Here is a 14,769-nt window from a genome sequence, read left to right as displayed (position 1 = left end):
ATTTAAGTTGGATACTTTGTTTATTCAACTGCTTAACCATCCGCCTGGGTAATACTCAGACGGATTCTCCATTTTTCTAACTAAGTTTGATACTTAGCATGATCCGCCTGGGTAATACCCAGACGGATTCTCCATTTTTCTAAACTAAGTTTGATACTTACCATGATCCGCCTGGGTAATACCCAGACAGACTCGTTTGATTAAAAAACTAAGTTCGATACTTAGTGTAAATTCAACACTGATTAAGAAACTAAGCACAAAAACGTTTAGTGGCTACACAACCGGTCTCAAACAAGACCAGAGGCTAAAATGGCCGGATGGTTGCTCTTTTTATAAAATCGCCTGTCCCAACATGGACAAAGGCGTCCGGCGACACCCCTCCGGGTGCAATCGTCGCAGAGAACAGACTATCTGTCCGTTCTACGTATCCATGCAGACGGCAAAAATTGAACGACCGAATTGGTCAACTCATAGCCGTCTGACCGAAATAACCTACGAAGAACGAATAAGTCCCTAAATACCGGATGCCCATAGGCATCAGTCGGTCACCGGCTGAAGTTCTCACTTAGGTTATCCATTCCAAAAATTGCACCTCACCCCAATTGGGGCAAGAGTTCAATGGCTATGAAATCTCTACCAAGACGGGCGTAACCCGTCTGGGTAGTGACCGAAATGCCTGTGGGTGTACGGCTGTGCACTTGGTTTGGGGCAATAACTACTGTGATTGATTGACTTACAAACATATCATGCTCTTTGCAGCATCAGACGTTATCAAGTCAATCAACCAGCTCCAACTGAAACCAATCACACAGCCGTCCAGGGGCAAGGACAGCCAGACTATTGACTAGTTAGGCAAAGAATCGCCGCATGCTTTCCATAAGATAGGCAAAAATTAAAAATTCAAATGCAAAATAATCAAAACCGACTTAGTCGGTGCAATTCATAAAAGTCCATCCAACCAAACGGTTGTAATGGATCAAATGTTAACCGGACCTCGTCCGGGAGAGAGAAATTGTTAATTAACACGGCTCCACAGCCTGTAAATACAAGAATACTCGGCACGCAGGCCGAAAAAAGCAAGTTTTGGCATACAGCCGCTGAATAAAAAGGAACTAAAAAAGCAAAGATTGGCATACTGCCGCTGAGGGGTCACTTCTGGCCTGCAGACGGAGCCTCCTGGTTCTCCCCCTTCTCCTCATCATCTGAGAGAATTTGATGTGCTTCGCCGGGACCAGGAAGCTCAGGCGCGGACGACTCATTATTGCTGAGCCAGGCTTCAAAGGAGGCATGCTCTGGCTCACCTTGCTCTCTCAAGTACACCACGTACTCTGCATAGCTGTGTGCCATTGTCCAGATGCTATAATCAGCGTCTGGATACAAGGCAGCACAAGCAATCTTCATACGGGCGTCGTTGTCAGCATCACTTTCAGCAACAAGGCGGTTTTGCTCCGCCTCCAAGGTTGCTGCAAAGTTCTTCTGAGCTTGAGCAGCATCCTTCTCCAGCCTCTCAACCCTGGCCTTCTTGAGCGCCTCTTCAGCCTGTTTGGCGCTCTCGTCGGCTTTCTTCTAGGCCTCCTCCGCCCCCTTTTTGGTCGTCTCAGCATCCGTTACCCGCTGGTCGGCCGCCTTCAGATCAAGCTCCAGCTGCTGGATTTTAGACGCCTGTGTCATAATTATTGCTTTAGTTTCAAGTTCATTTACGATAGTTGAGTGGAAAGAAATATTATCAGCGTCTATGGCAGACTTCTTGGCCCTTTTTACCTCTTCCCGTTTGCGGGAATAAGGACGTTTGAGCCCGTCCACCCGCAGCATGGCCTGCAAAAAAGCAGGCGGCATAAGAATTACAGGCGGGGTAATTATTTGAAAAATATAACATGGAATTGACAAGTTTCTTACCTTAGCCAGAAGGGATAGAATGCTTTCAAGATTGAACGTCTCTATCCCAGGGATATTGTCCTTATCCCTCTTCCGGACGGCGTCCAGCATGGCCTTGGCGTGCTTCTGGACGTCTGGCCAGCGGGGAGATTGATCTGCACCACAATCAATACGTGATGAGTGCGAAACTAAGGCAGCACCTATCTGTTGCCGACCTTCTGAGGATGACGTCTGTTGGGAGTGGGATTTCACCCGTAAAGGCCACCCCAGCTCAAGCGGGGATTCAAAAGGGTTCTTACCTTCAGAGCGGCCAAGCGGGAAACGCTTGCAGGCGTGGTGAACCCGGCGGCTGCTGAGGGGTTGGCAAGATCAAGGCACAGGCTGCCGCCTACCTTCTCGAGTCGCCTCGCAATCCGTATCGTCTTAGCCCCGCTTGAGGCGCCAGGAGTTGACGCAGAGGCAGACTTTTTTATTTTATTGAGAACGGCTGGGGCCTCCTCTCTAGCCCGTTTGAGATTCTTCTCAAACGATTTCCCAACTTCTCCCCCTGTGAAAATAAACAAGTAAAGGTTAGTATCCGGGCAAGACAGTTTATAAAATAAACTTAAGAAAGGGTCAGGCGCTCAATACCTTGGCCCTGACCTCGGCCGCAGCTTTCTCCGCAAGCTCTTTGCGGATGGCCGCAGAAGACCGGTTGGGAGTTTTCTCCGTCTGCAGCATGTTCAATGCTTCTTCTGCAAAAAGAAAGAAATTGGTCAACATCATAAATCAATACCGATAGAAAAATACTACAGACGGTATGAACTCAGGTGCATACGTTTATTAAACATGTGCCCTAGCCCGCAGGCGGCTAAGAAACATTCATCCCTGAACCAGGCGCTCTTGGGAATCCAGTTCTTAGGGACTTTTATTGTTTCCCCGGTTGACAGAGTTGCGTCTGTGAGGCCGAAAAAGTCTGCCTCAATTATTTTGTCAAAGTCTTCCTCTGGGATCCGGGGAAGAGCGCACTTCCTGCCCAACAAGTCAGGCTTCTTATTGTACAGACGGAATTCATAGTTTTCCCGTCTGGTTGTGGCTGACATCAGGTAGAACCTGTGTTTCCAACCATCGAATTTGGAGACCTTGTCCAAGGTCATCATATATTGCGGCTGCGTGATTAGAGTGTACCACGCCCTCCAGCCGCCTGGGCTCCTGCTGAGGTAATGCATGCTTGCAAAGGCCTCCCAGCCGGGGTTAAGCCCTTCGAACTCACAGGCGGCAACATACCCCAGAATGTTGGTCCAGGAGTTGGGGGTAAGTTGCCAGAGCCCCAGGCCGTAGCCTCTCAAAATTGCCTTCACCGCCTGGTGAAGAGGGAAGCGAAGGCCGGCTTTGAACGCCGCCTCATAACAGCCAAAATAGCTGTTGGCGTTCTCTTGATCATCCCCCCAAGCGATGGTGCCCAGCTCAGGCGGCACCCGGATCTTATACCCGTCTCCAAGCGGGTGCATTTTCTTAAAGTTCTCTAAGTTCTCCCCCATTTGGATCCGGTCTTTGGAGGAGACATGGATGCTGAAGGGATCGTCCTTCTCACTCCACTTTTTCCTTTCTTTCTCCTCGCTATCCGGAAGAGGGGGCAAGTCATCGTTGCTCTCAGAGGTAGAGGCGGAGCTGTCACTCTCCGTCTCCCCCTCACTTTGGTCCATGGGGGCAGAGGCAGCCTCGTCGCCGCCTTGGTCACACTCTTCCAAGAAAGAGTCAGCAGGGGTTGAAGGGGCGCGCGGAGGGGATCTCTCCAGAGCCGTCTGGTCTCCCTGACCAGACGTTTCTCCCTCAGGCGTTTGGCCGCCTGAGCCTTCGCTTCTGTAATTTGGATCAGTGGCCGTCTACATTGTCCGAGCCATGGTGTCCTGCACAGACACATAACTGGTCGTAATCCATGGCAAAGGGTGGTCCCAACACCCCGAGCCGGCACTCCTAGTCCTAGACTCAGCCGTCCCTGGTGACCGGCTGGACTCTAACCTAGGCTGTGCCGTGTGTGTTGGTGATGCATCCATTTATTGCAAGAAATATGTACAAGCGGTGAAAAAAGAAAAGAGTTGAGAGAGACAGAGACGGTACCTTTGGATTTGATATCTGAAGGAAGGCGGGTCCGGCTGGGTTGCGGAAGAACAAAGTTTCTTGCTCGCGCCTGACTCAAACGGATGACTTCTGCTCTCTCAAAGTTTTTCTCTCTAGAAAATTTTTGTAAACGTACAAAATTATGAGGGTAAAACGGCTATATATAGAGGGTAAATATGGGGGCATTTCCGTAATTTACCTGGAAGGTGAACGGTTACTCTGTAACGGTAAAATTACCGCCAACCGGAGCGTGACATGTGTCACAGATGCCACGTGGTGTGCCACGTCACATCTGTGGGGGCAAATGTTTAGGGTAATTTTACCCCGCCACGTGGTCCAATCAGAGGATGACACGTGTCAGCCTCAGGATGGCCCAAAGTGGACCAATCCCTGTTCGACACGTGTCATTCCAGATAATTAGGGAAAAAGGCGGCCTTCAGGCCCAAATCCCGAGAACGCCGAAAAACGGCGCAGCCCACCAATGATTAGGGTTCAGTGACCTAATCAGGGGCAATTCCCCAAGACCCTATAAATAGGGAGATGTCCCTCATTTTGAGGGCACGTTTTACCATTTATTACATTTGCATTCTCTCTCATCAGAGAAACACCTGAGCTTGGAATCCAAGCAGATACCCACCTAAATTTCCGTACTCTTTATTCCTTTTCAAGTTACTAACTTGACCGTCGGAGGCGGAGCACCACCCAACAGGTGTCTCCGTTTGTTTTGCAAATACAGCTCATCCTGGATCAGTCTTCGTGTTGTAACTCTCCCGAAGGACAAAAAACACCCAAAACACCTAGCATGTCACTCAACATTAAAGATCAAATATATAGCCCTAACATGATACTAACATGAATATTAGGAAGAGAATAGGAAGCATCACAGGAATCACAATTGTCATAGTTGATATTAAAAATTATAGTTGTTACCCTAAACATGGTACTAGGAAGATCGAAACACCCTAACATGACACTAGGAATCATAATAACAACCTAGACATGATTTCTATATCATAATATCAATAAAGCAAATAAAGCACTTACTTGGATGCCTCATATCTCTTTCTAATAACAAAATACACGCGTTAGTAACTTCAAGGAAAATAACAAAACCAAACAATTAAATTAAATAATTGAAAGAGAGATTAGGGACCAACCAAACCCTCAGAAATTAAAACCTTTCACGTCTAGGGCGAAGGCAACTTCGAACTTAGGTGTTTCTAGATCTTGTGAATGCGGAATTTTGTATGCTAAAGCAAGTTTAGAAAAGAGAGAGAGAGAGAGTAAGCTTTAGAGAAAGAAGAGATTTAGAGAATTGCTGATGGAAATTATTGAAAACAGAGATTTAGGAGGCTATTTATAAAGAAAATCACCCGGATGGATAAAAAAACGAATCAGAGTTTCGAAGAGAATAAAACGACTTAGCGCCAGACGCTAAGGCTAGCGCCAGACGCCAAGCATTTGCGCCAGGCGCTAATCCTGTCGTCAGGCGCTAGAAAACAATTTCACGCATTTTCTTAATTTTGATAAAATTCAGCCGTACAGGAGGGCAAAATGTCGTATTTTCCTTAAAAACACTTCTTTTATTCTGATTAAAACTCTAAAAAGTCAACTAAAGTCAATTTATCAATGCTAATTAAATTAGGAATGAAAAGAACATTCTAGAAGAATCTAGAAAACTATAATCAATTCTAATTGCATTAGGAATGAGAAATCAATATTAGGCCCTCCTCTAGATCATTGGGCCGCATATAAATATCAAATCAGGCCCAGTTTAGTAATTTGGCCATAACTTCCTCATTATTCATCATAATTGGGCTTCAAATATATCGTTGGAAATCTCTTTTCGAACCCTACCCAACTACACTATTATTGGACCCTTTCCATGGACCAAACCAAACTGGATTAGTTGTTTTCTAAAAATAGGTTTTCAAAAACAGAGAGAAAGAAAAGAAATAAAAATTATCCGCAACACTAGACTTTCTACACTTTCACTTCATTCGATTATGATTCGACGTGAAAGGTACTCTTCACTAGGTTTGGTTTTGGAGAGACACAAATGGGTGTCTACAGAAGCCCCCACTTTGACTGAGTTTGGAGAAACGCAAGTTTCAAAAACAAAAGTCAAAGTATCGATAGGGACGGAGAATGATTCAGAACGTTCTGCGATCCTAAATCACTCTTGTAACGCCGATACCTGCAAAACTAGCGTTAGTTAAACAGATAAAAGAGTTAAGAAACGCCTATCTTGCACCGTCGAGGACACGTCTGTGGAGGTAACCGATTTGTTAATGTTGTATTGTTGTTGTGACAACCTTCCACAAGCTAGGGAATGCCATCTTGCTGTTTGTTTTGACGATCTTCTGCAAGCTAGAGAATACCGCCTGAAGACTCCTACGCCTGTAACTGTCTCCAATTCTCCCATGATAGACTTCTGCAAGCTAGAGAACCCCATCGAATATTGCTTTGCCTGAAACGACCTTCTAGCGCTTTGTGACCATCTTCCGCAAGCCAGGGAACACGATCGAAGATAACTTTGCTTGAAATCACCTCCAGTTGTTTATGACAACCCTCCGCAAGCTAGGGAATGTTGTCGATCATTACTGCTACATCTCGAGCCTTTTTCTTGAATCATAGTGACAACCTTCCCAATCATAGAAAAAGTCGTCGAAGACCGCCTCATCACGAACCGCTCTTCTCACATCTTGGTGACAACCTCCACAATCTTAGCGAATGTTGTCGAAGACCGCCCATCTCATGCTATCTTCTCAAATCTTGGTGATAACCTCCACAATCTTAGCGAATGCTGTCGAAGACCGCCCATCTCGTGCTATCTTCTCAAATCTTTGGTGACAACCTCCACAATCTCAGCGAAAGTCGTCGAAGACTGCCCATCTCGTGCTACTATCTAAAATCTTGGGTGACAACCTCCACAATCTCAGCGAATGTCGTCGAAAATAACTTTACTTGAAGTTATCCTCAGTTGTTACGATAATATTCCGAAGAAAATTACCGAAGACCAACGCTTGTCGATCTTTAAAAGCTCGCTTGAACTTGCTTTATCCAGTGCGTCAACGCTTCTGCTGCTTGTAAACAAATATGTCGGTGCTTTAATTGCGAACCTGTATGTCGCTGCTTTAGTTGTTTATGAACCATTATATTAGTGCCTTTGCGATGAGCCAATGTTTAGGCGCTTTAAGCTAAGTGAGACGATCTTTCGTCAGGTCGATCACTTATTTGCAATTGCAATCAAGCCGACTAATAAATCATGTCAAATTTCTTAGAGGGGCTAACTGGCGTACCAAGGAACCCGAAAATTGTTGTACGAGGTCCGCATAATCTAATATGAGGGGCACGCATTGTGTCGCAACACTAGCGCTCGCTAAAACTATCTGGTGTCGGGTGCCGCGCTTTTCTTCCGTCGCCAGGCGACAGATGTTGTCGTCAGGCGACAGCCTTGTCGTCTGGCACTGGATTAGGGTCTTCCCTATTTTGCCCTTGCTGCCGCTGTTGCTTGGTTTTGCTCCGAACTTTGAGCTTGGTCATTTCCTTTCAACCAAATCCGCTCAAATCTTTTGTAAATTAAAGCTCTTCATCTCTAATTTACTAATCTATATAATTTTGCTCAAACTCCTCTCATCTTCGAAGAATCTCATGTGGCCATATTTGCGGGTTTTTGAAAAAAAGATCCGGGAATGTTCTTGCTTGATGGGATGTACCTATATTTATATCTTTGGCTATAGGACTTTGCTTATCCTTCTTTAATTATCTTAAGGTTGACCTAACGTTTAGTGTTGCTTGACTCATTGACTTGTCGTGACTCAAGGTATGAACTTGACTCAATGATAACTCACTTTGTGTGACTCGTGTGTACATAGTGTTGACTCAATGTGATAACACGACATGACTCAATGTGTACATGACTCGTGTGTGCATTGTGATCGTGCGACTTGAAAATGCAAAAGAGCAACAATTTTCTGTCGTTTTTGTGGAGGGTACCGACTTTCTCCCGAAAAAGAAAGACACGAAAAAGAATCGAAGCGAAGTTTTTTGAAGATGCATGTTGAATAAGCTTAGTCAAATGTTGTTAATACTATTTCTCAAGGTGCAAGGATTAATTCATCCTAGGCTATCTCAATTGACTTGATAATGAAAGTATTTAGGTAACTTAGGCACGGAGGCTAAGCACTTCATACTTCATTGTGCAATGACGATTACGATTAATGAGTGATGTTGATATGACAAGGTATGCTTCGGAGTTGTGTTAAGATTTCATGACAAATGGCTCCTAAGGGAAGTATATTTGGTCATGTATATGTGCAGTGTGTGAAAGTGACACTAAAGTTAGGCCCTAAGGGCTAAGTGTATGAAAAAGCATATTGAAAAGAGTCAAATGGTGGTGACTCTTAGGCTAGGTAGGCTAATAATGTAAGGATCAAGCCCCTAAGTCTAGCTCTAAGTAGATAGGGATGAGCATAGGAGATCCCTTGATATGATCATGGTGTGTGAATTTGAATGTGAATGCATTTTTATTACGGCCGCACCTCGATGTGAGGTTGCCTACGTATCCGTTAGGAATCAGGCCGAACGTAGCTCTAGCCGAACCTCGCACAAGTGTGTATACCTCAAAAAGGTATTTTTAAGAGTTGTAACGTGGTTAGGCGGCTAAAGGTTTGAAGAAGAAATGGATAAAGGCTCAAGACCCTAGATAAGCCCCCAAGGTGTGCAACCTTGCTTTTATATCTTTGTATTCTTGAGTTGAGCTTCTTCTCTTTTTATTTTTTCCCTCTTTCTTGCTTTAGCATTTATTTTATTTTTATAAGTGTGGGCAATATCGATCATGCGTTCTATCACTCACTTGGCATTCATGTTTCTCAGGCATGGTACCGAGCACTCGATAAGAGACGCAATATGAGACGTGTTCATATCAAAGACATGTTCATGTCAAAGACATTGGAACACTTGCCCTTTTGTACACTTTTATTTATTTATTTTTTGCTTATTTATTTTTTTTTAATCGTTCAAGCTTTTGAAATTGCATAAGCTACACACCATCCCATCCCAAGGTTAGGTAGATATGGGTTGAAAACTGAAAGGTCTATCATTAGACGAGGCTCAAAGTGGTTTATCAAAAAAGGATTGCATATTTGAAGGGTGAAAGGTAATATGATGTGGCTACAAGGGGTGCCTCAAATCATTGGTATACCTTGTGCTTAGTTCAACATGAATTTTTTTATTTTATTTTTTTATTATTATTTTATTTTTTTTGTGCAATGCAATGATCATATGTAAGGAAATAAATGCTCATTTTATTAAAAGGGAAAAAGAAAGAGTCTATAAAATTAATCTAAGGGAAAAGAAAGGTGCCTATGCTAGAATTATTGGGGAAAGGGTAAATAAAAGAAACAAAAAAGAGGAGGTCACGAAATCTCGTCGTTGAAGCTCGCCTCTCGTCTTGTGTCGTTTGCTTTATCATCACTCGCTCTTCTTGTTAGCTGGAGGCATGGGAAGCTTGTTATTATCGATCAAGCGTTGGATAGCCTCCTTAAGCTTCCAACAGCTCTCGGTAGCATGACCCCTACCTTGATGGTACTTGCAGTGTTCATCTGGATTCCAACTAGGCAATCTCTTTTCAGGTGCTGGATCTTGAATAGGCCCAATGGGAGTAATGAGTCCCTTACTATGGAGTCGATCGAAGGCAGTATCGTAACTCATCCCAATAGGGGTGAAGTCTTTCCTTAGTTGCTTCTTAGATCCTTGGTTATCCATGGCTAAAACTTCACTGAGATCAAAGGTACTAACATTTTTACTAAAGTGGGCGTTTTTGGAAGAAGAAGGATTGTCGTTCTTCTTTCCTTTCCAGCCACTGTTGTTGCTATTGTTAGTAGCTTTTTGCTTTGCGAGGTCGTCTTCAATCTTGATTCTGATGTCATAAACGGCCTTGAAAGTATTCAAGTTGTGTTGATATTTTAAGTGCTTTGAATACTTTTCTTGTAAGTTTTTTATGAACATCCTCACGGATTCTTTTTCGAGGGGCACCTCAATCATTTTAGCGGAAGTTTCCCTCCACTTATTGAAGAAAGAAGTAAAGCCTTTATTCTCTTTTTGTCTTAGCATCTCAAGTTGTCTATAATCGGTTTCAACTTGAATATTACACTTATACCTATTAATGAAAGTGTTTACAATAGCATCCCAAGTAGAGGTTTTCTCTTTATCAAGAGAAAAGAACCATTGTTGACAAACGGTCTCAAGAGATAATAAAAACAAGGAATGAAAGACTTTCCTATCAATCCCCTTAATGTTCATTATAGTTTCAAAGGCTCTTAAGTGAAGATAAGGATTATCTGTTGCCTTGAATTTAGGGATATCAGTGGCATTGAACTTATGTGGAAGAAGCTCCTTGTCCACCGAGATCCCTTGTGAACTAATGCCCTGGAACTTGTAATCACTGGATATCTTGCTCAAGCTTTCTTGCATAGATCAATCTGTTGTTGCTTCACATGATCATTGATTTTGAGGGTTAAAGCCTTTAACACCTCGGTTACGTCAGTCAATTGATTCCTAAGTTCGCTGACTTCTTCTTGAGTTGCCATTATCTTTTTAGCTTTCCTCTTTTGACAAATTGGTTTATCAAAAAGTAAGACTTGAACGAAGGTGTTGTCCTTGATTAATCGCCCTTCTCTCCTTGACCAAGTACTGTGGAAAAGGAAATTAGGGATATTCATTGTTAATTATTTGTCTCAAACTCTATTCAACATGCAATGGATAGAAAAAGGTAGAAAGAATGAAAGTTGTGATATGGAGAAAGATGATGTATATGGAGAGATATGAAAAATTAGGAGTAGAATGTACCCCCAACTCAAATGATGGAAAAAACCGACTCAAGCATGAACCTAAGACATGGTCATGGTGATATATACTCAAAGTGTGTGCTAAGACCAGTGAGTGTATTGAGTGTAGGTGACATATTAAGACTCTTGTGTAAGACCATGTGGCTAGACTATGTGACTAGACTCAATCAAGGACTTAACGAGGTATTATTATTAATAAAGTAATCGCATTGATTAGCAAACTGTTTAATTAGACACAGCGTGATGACTCGAGCAATACACAGAACTGTCGCCAAAACGACAAGACTGGCACCGCAATCTGCAGTGTAGCGCCAGACGACAAAGCTGTCGTCAGGCGCTGCACTCCACACAGTGGCGCTGCAGTCCAAATCGCGGCGCCATTGCTGGAACGTTGATCTGGGACTGCTTTCGGTATTATAACTCTACAGGGTATGCCTAAAGTCGTACTAAGTCAATTCTGATTAAATTATTAGACTTTAATTACCCAAATTAATTAATTAATTAATTAATTATGAAAAGTTCTTTTAGTCATTAATCAGTTTATTTAATCTTAATCAAAAGTCAAACAAACGGTTAGGGAAAACACATAGAGTATGCACAACAAATAATGCACAATTAGTCAAGTAGTCACAATATGATGCAATAAGTTTGTAACCTAACCATGGCTCTAGTTCTCTAAAGTTCGGGATATGGGTTAGTCAAAGAGGGTCCATGGTTAATTGCCCGGATGCACCGCGCGGAAGCCTTACCTTTGAAGGGTTGGCGCGAGTGCATGGGACACCGCGAGTTTTAGAAAAAACTCGCTTCCATGGTTTGATGAATTCAACATTCTCGGATGTACCCTTTGTTGCACAGAGCGTTCAATCAGGTATATGGAGCATGAATTCCCAGAGGGTTATGTCCATATGTAGAACACATATGGGTTTCAAAAAAGTGAGAAAAACTCAATCAGGAAGTAGGATCGAGCAAACAGTGCTAAAAAACTGGTCAAAATTAGAACGCATATTTCTGGCTCGGTATTGGAAGAACTTGGCGCCAGCGAACAGAGGTCGGCGCCGCGATTTGGCTTTGGCGCATAGCGACAAGAGCTGTCACCTGGCACCAGAGTCAAATCATCGGCGCTAGACTGATCTGTTTTCTGACGCTAGTTCCTACATGCCTCAGCAACTTTCTGTGCTCGATAAAATTTTCCAGTTTTGCGCAGCATTATTTCGATCCTAGTTATGAAAGATATTCCTCAAATTTCCTACGTGTAAAAATCCTATGTTTTTAACTCATTACGGATGGTCTTTCCAATGAGATCTTTTTTATGCATATGACAATAATGTTAATCAAAATTACGCACATGAAATACTTAGAACTTTTCGAGTCACATCCACTCTTTCTAAATAATTGCCAAAATAAATTTTAGGAATTGAAATTGAAATCCTCCCTAGTGGAGTCGCCAAAAACTGTAGGGAATATTTCAAGCATTACCCCAAACTTGAACCCCACTGTGATCATACACTAAAGTACGGTGGCGTCCAAAGGGAAAGAAGATAGAGCAAAAGAGTCGCCAACAAGTTTTAGGAACTTGTAAACCGTTCACACAGTGAAGGTTACACCCCATAACGATCCAGGAGATCGTCAACTCCAATAGGTCTGGAACCATGACTGGTAGTTCGGGGATGAAGGTACAAATCCAACCTAAAAGAGATTGAACATGCTCTAATAATAGGCCTCTACTTTATTCTGATCATATTCATGTGCGTTTTTTGACTAACATGCAATCATTAGGATTAACCCTAAACCTGTTTAATCTATGTTTGTTGAATTTTAATGCACAAATAAATCTATTATTGGCGATCACTTGAATTATAATCAAATTAACCCTAAACAAGATTATTAATTATCTTATTAAGCGTGATTACAAATACAAATTCCCTTTAAACATGCATAAAAGGCGTGATCAATAAATAACAATATATAAAATATAATCAAGCAAAATAATAAATCATAATAATTATAAAAATAATCATAATAATAATTGAAACAATCACGATTAAAATAATTATTACAATAATCATAACAATCATGTGAAAGCATAATAGTAGCAAGATCCTAGGCATGATACTAAAAAGATTAATAACAAACCCTAGCATGTCACTCAACATTAAAGATCAAATATATAGCCCTAACATGATACTAACATTAATATTAGGAAGAGAATAGGAAGCATCGCAGGAATCACAATTGTCATATTTGATATTAGAAGTTCTAGTTGTTACCCTAAACATGATACTAGGAAGATCAAAACACCCTAACATGACATTAAGAATCATAATAACAACCTAGACATGATTTCTATATCATAATATTAATAAAGCACTTACTTGGATGCCTCGTATCTCTTTCTAATAACAAAATACACGCATTAGTAACTTCAAGGAAAATAATAAAACCAAACAATTAAATTAAGGCTTGTTTGGCATCATTTTTGGTTTTTAGTTTCTTGTTTTTTTGAAAAACTAAAAACCAAAAACAGGAAACAAGAAAAAGGTGTTTTCACTTTTTTGTTGTCAGTTTTCAAAATTATTATGATTCTAATAAGTTTAAATAATTTTTTATTCATTATATGACATATATCATATACTTTTATACAACAAAAAACCAAAAAACAGAAAACCACAACAATGCCAAAGGAATCCTTAAATAATAGAAAGAGAGATTAGGGACCAACCAAACCCTCAGAAATTAAAACCTTTCACGTCTAGGGCGAAGGCAACTTCAAACTTAGGTGTTTCTAGATCTTGTGAATGCGGAATTTTGTATGCAAAAGCTAGTTTAGAAAAGAGAGAGAGTAAGCGTTAGAGATAGAAGAGACATAGAGAATTGTTGATGGAAATTATTGAAAACGGAGATTTAGGAGGCTATTTATAGAGAAAATCAGCCGGATGGATAGAAAAATGAATTAGAGTTTCGAAGAGAATAAAACGACTTAGCGCCATATGCCAGACATTAGCGCTAGACGCTAAGGCTAGCGCCAAGCGCCAAGCATTTGCGCCAGGCGCTAATCCTGTCGTCAGGCGCTAGAAAACAATTTCACACGTTTTCTTAATTTTGATAATATTTAGCCGTACAGGAGGGCAAAATCGTATTTTCCTTAAAAACACTTCTTTTATTCTGATTAAAACTCTAAAAAGTCAACTAAAGTCAATTTATCAATGCTAATTAAATTAGGAATGAAAAGAACATTCTAGAAGAATCTAGAAGACTATAATCAATCCTAATTGCATTAGGAATGATAAATCAATATTAGGCCCTCCTCTAGATCATTGGGCCGCATATAAATATCAAACCGGGCCCAGTTTAGTAATTTTGCCATCACTTCCTCATTATTCATCGGAATTAGGCTTATATATCGTTGGAAAGCTCTTTTTTCGAACCCACCCAACTACTCTATTATTGGACCCTTGCCATGGACCAAACCAAAATGGATTGGCTGTTTTCTAAAAATAGGTTTTCAAAAACAAAAAGAAAGAAAAGAAATAAAAATTATCCGCAACACTAGACTTTCCACACTTTCACTTCATTCGATTATGATTCGACGTGAAAGGTACTCATCACTGGGTTTGGTTTTGGGGAGACACAAATGGGTGTCTACACTTACTCTTTACATGGATTTTAAGAAGCTGAGACCATACTTCTTGGCACATCCGGTGGTGATCTACACAGATCAGCCCCTCAAGTGGCTTATGACAACCCTAGACTCATCCGGCAGAATGCTCAAACGGGCTATTGAAATGCAAAGTCTTGAAATTACCTATGAACCAAGAAAGGCAGTGAAGGGTCAGGCATTTGCCGACTTCATTGTCGAAATGACAAGTCCAGTTGCTCCGGAAAACCTTGATCAGGTTTAGAAGGTGCATGTAGACAGGAGCTCTACTATGAACAGCTGTGGTGC

Source organism: Chenopodium album, chromosome 1, assembly GCF_948465745.1.
Source record: "Chenopodium album chromosome 1, dcCheAlbu1.1, whole genome shotgun sequence".
NCBI lineage: Eukaryota > Viridiplantae > Streptophyta > Magnoliopsida > Caryophyllales > Amaranthaceae > Chenopodium > Chenopodium album.
This window is presented reverse-complemented; position numbering follows the sequence as displayed.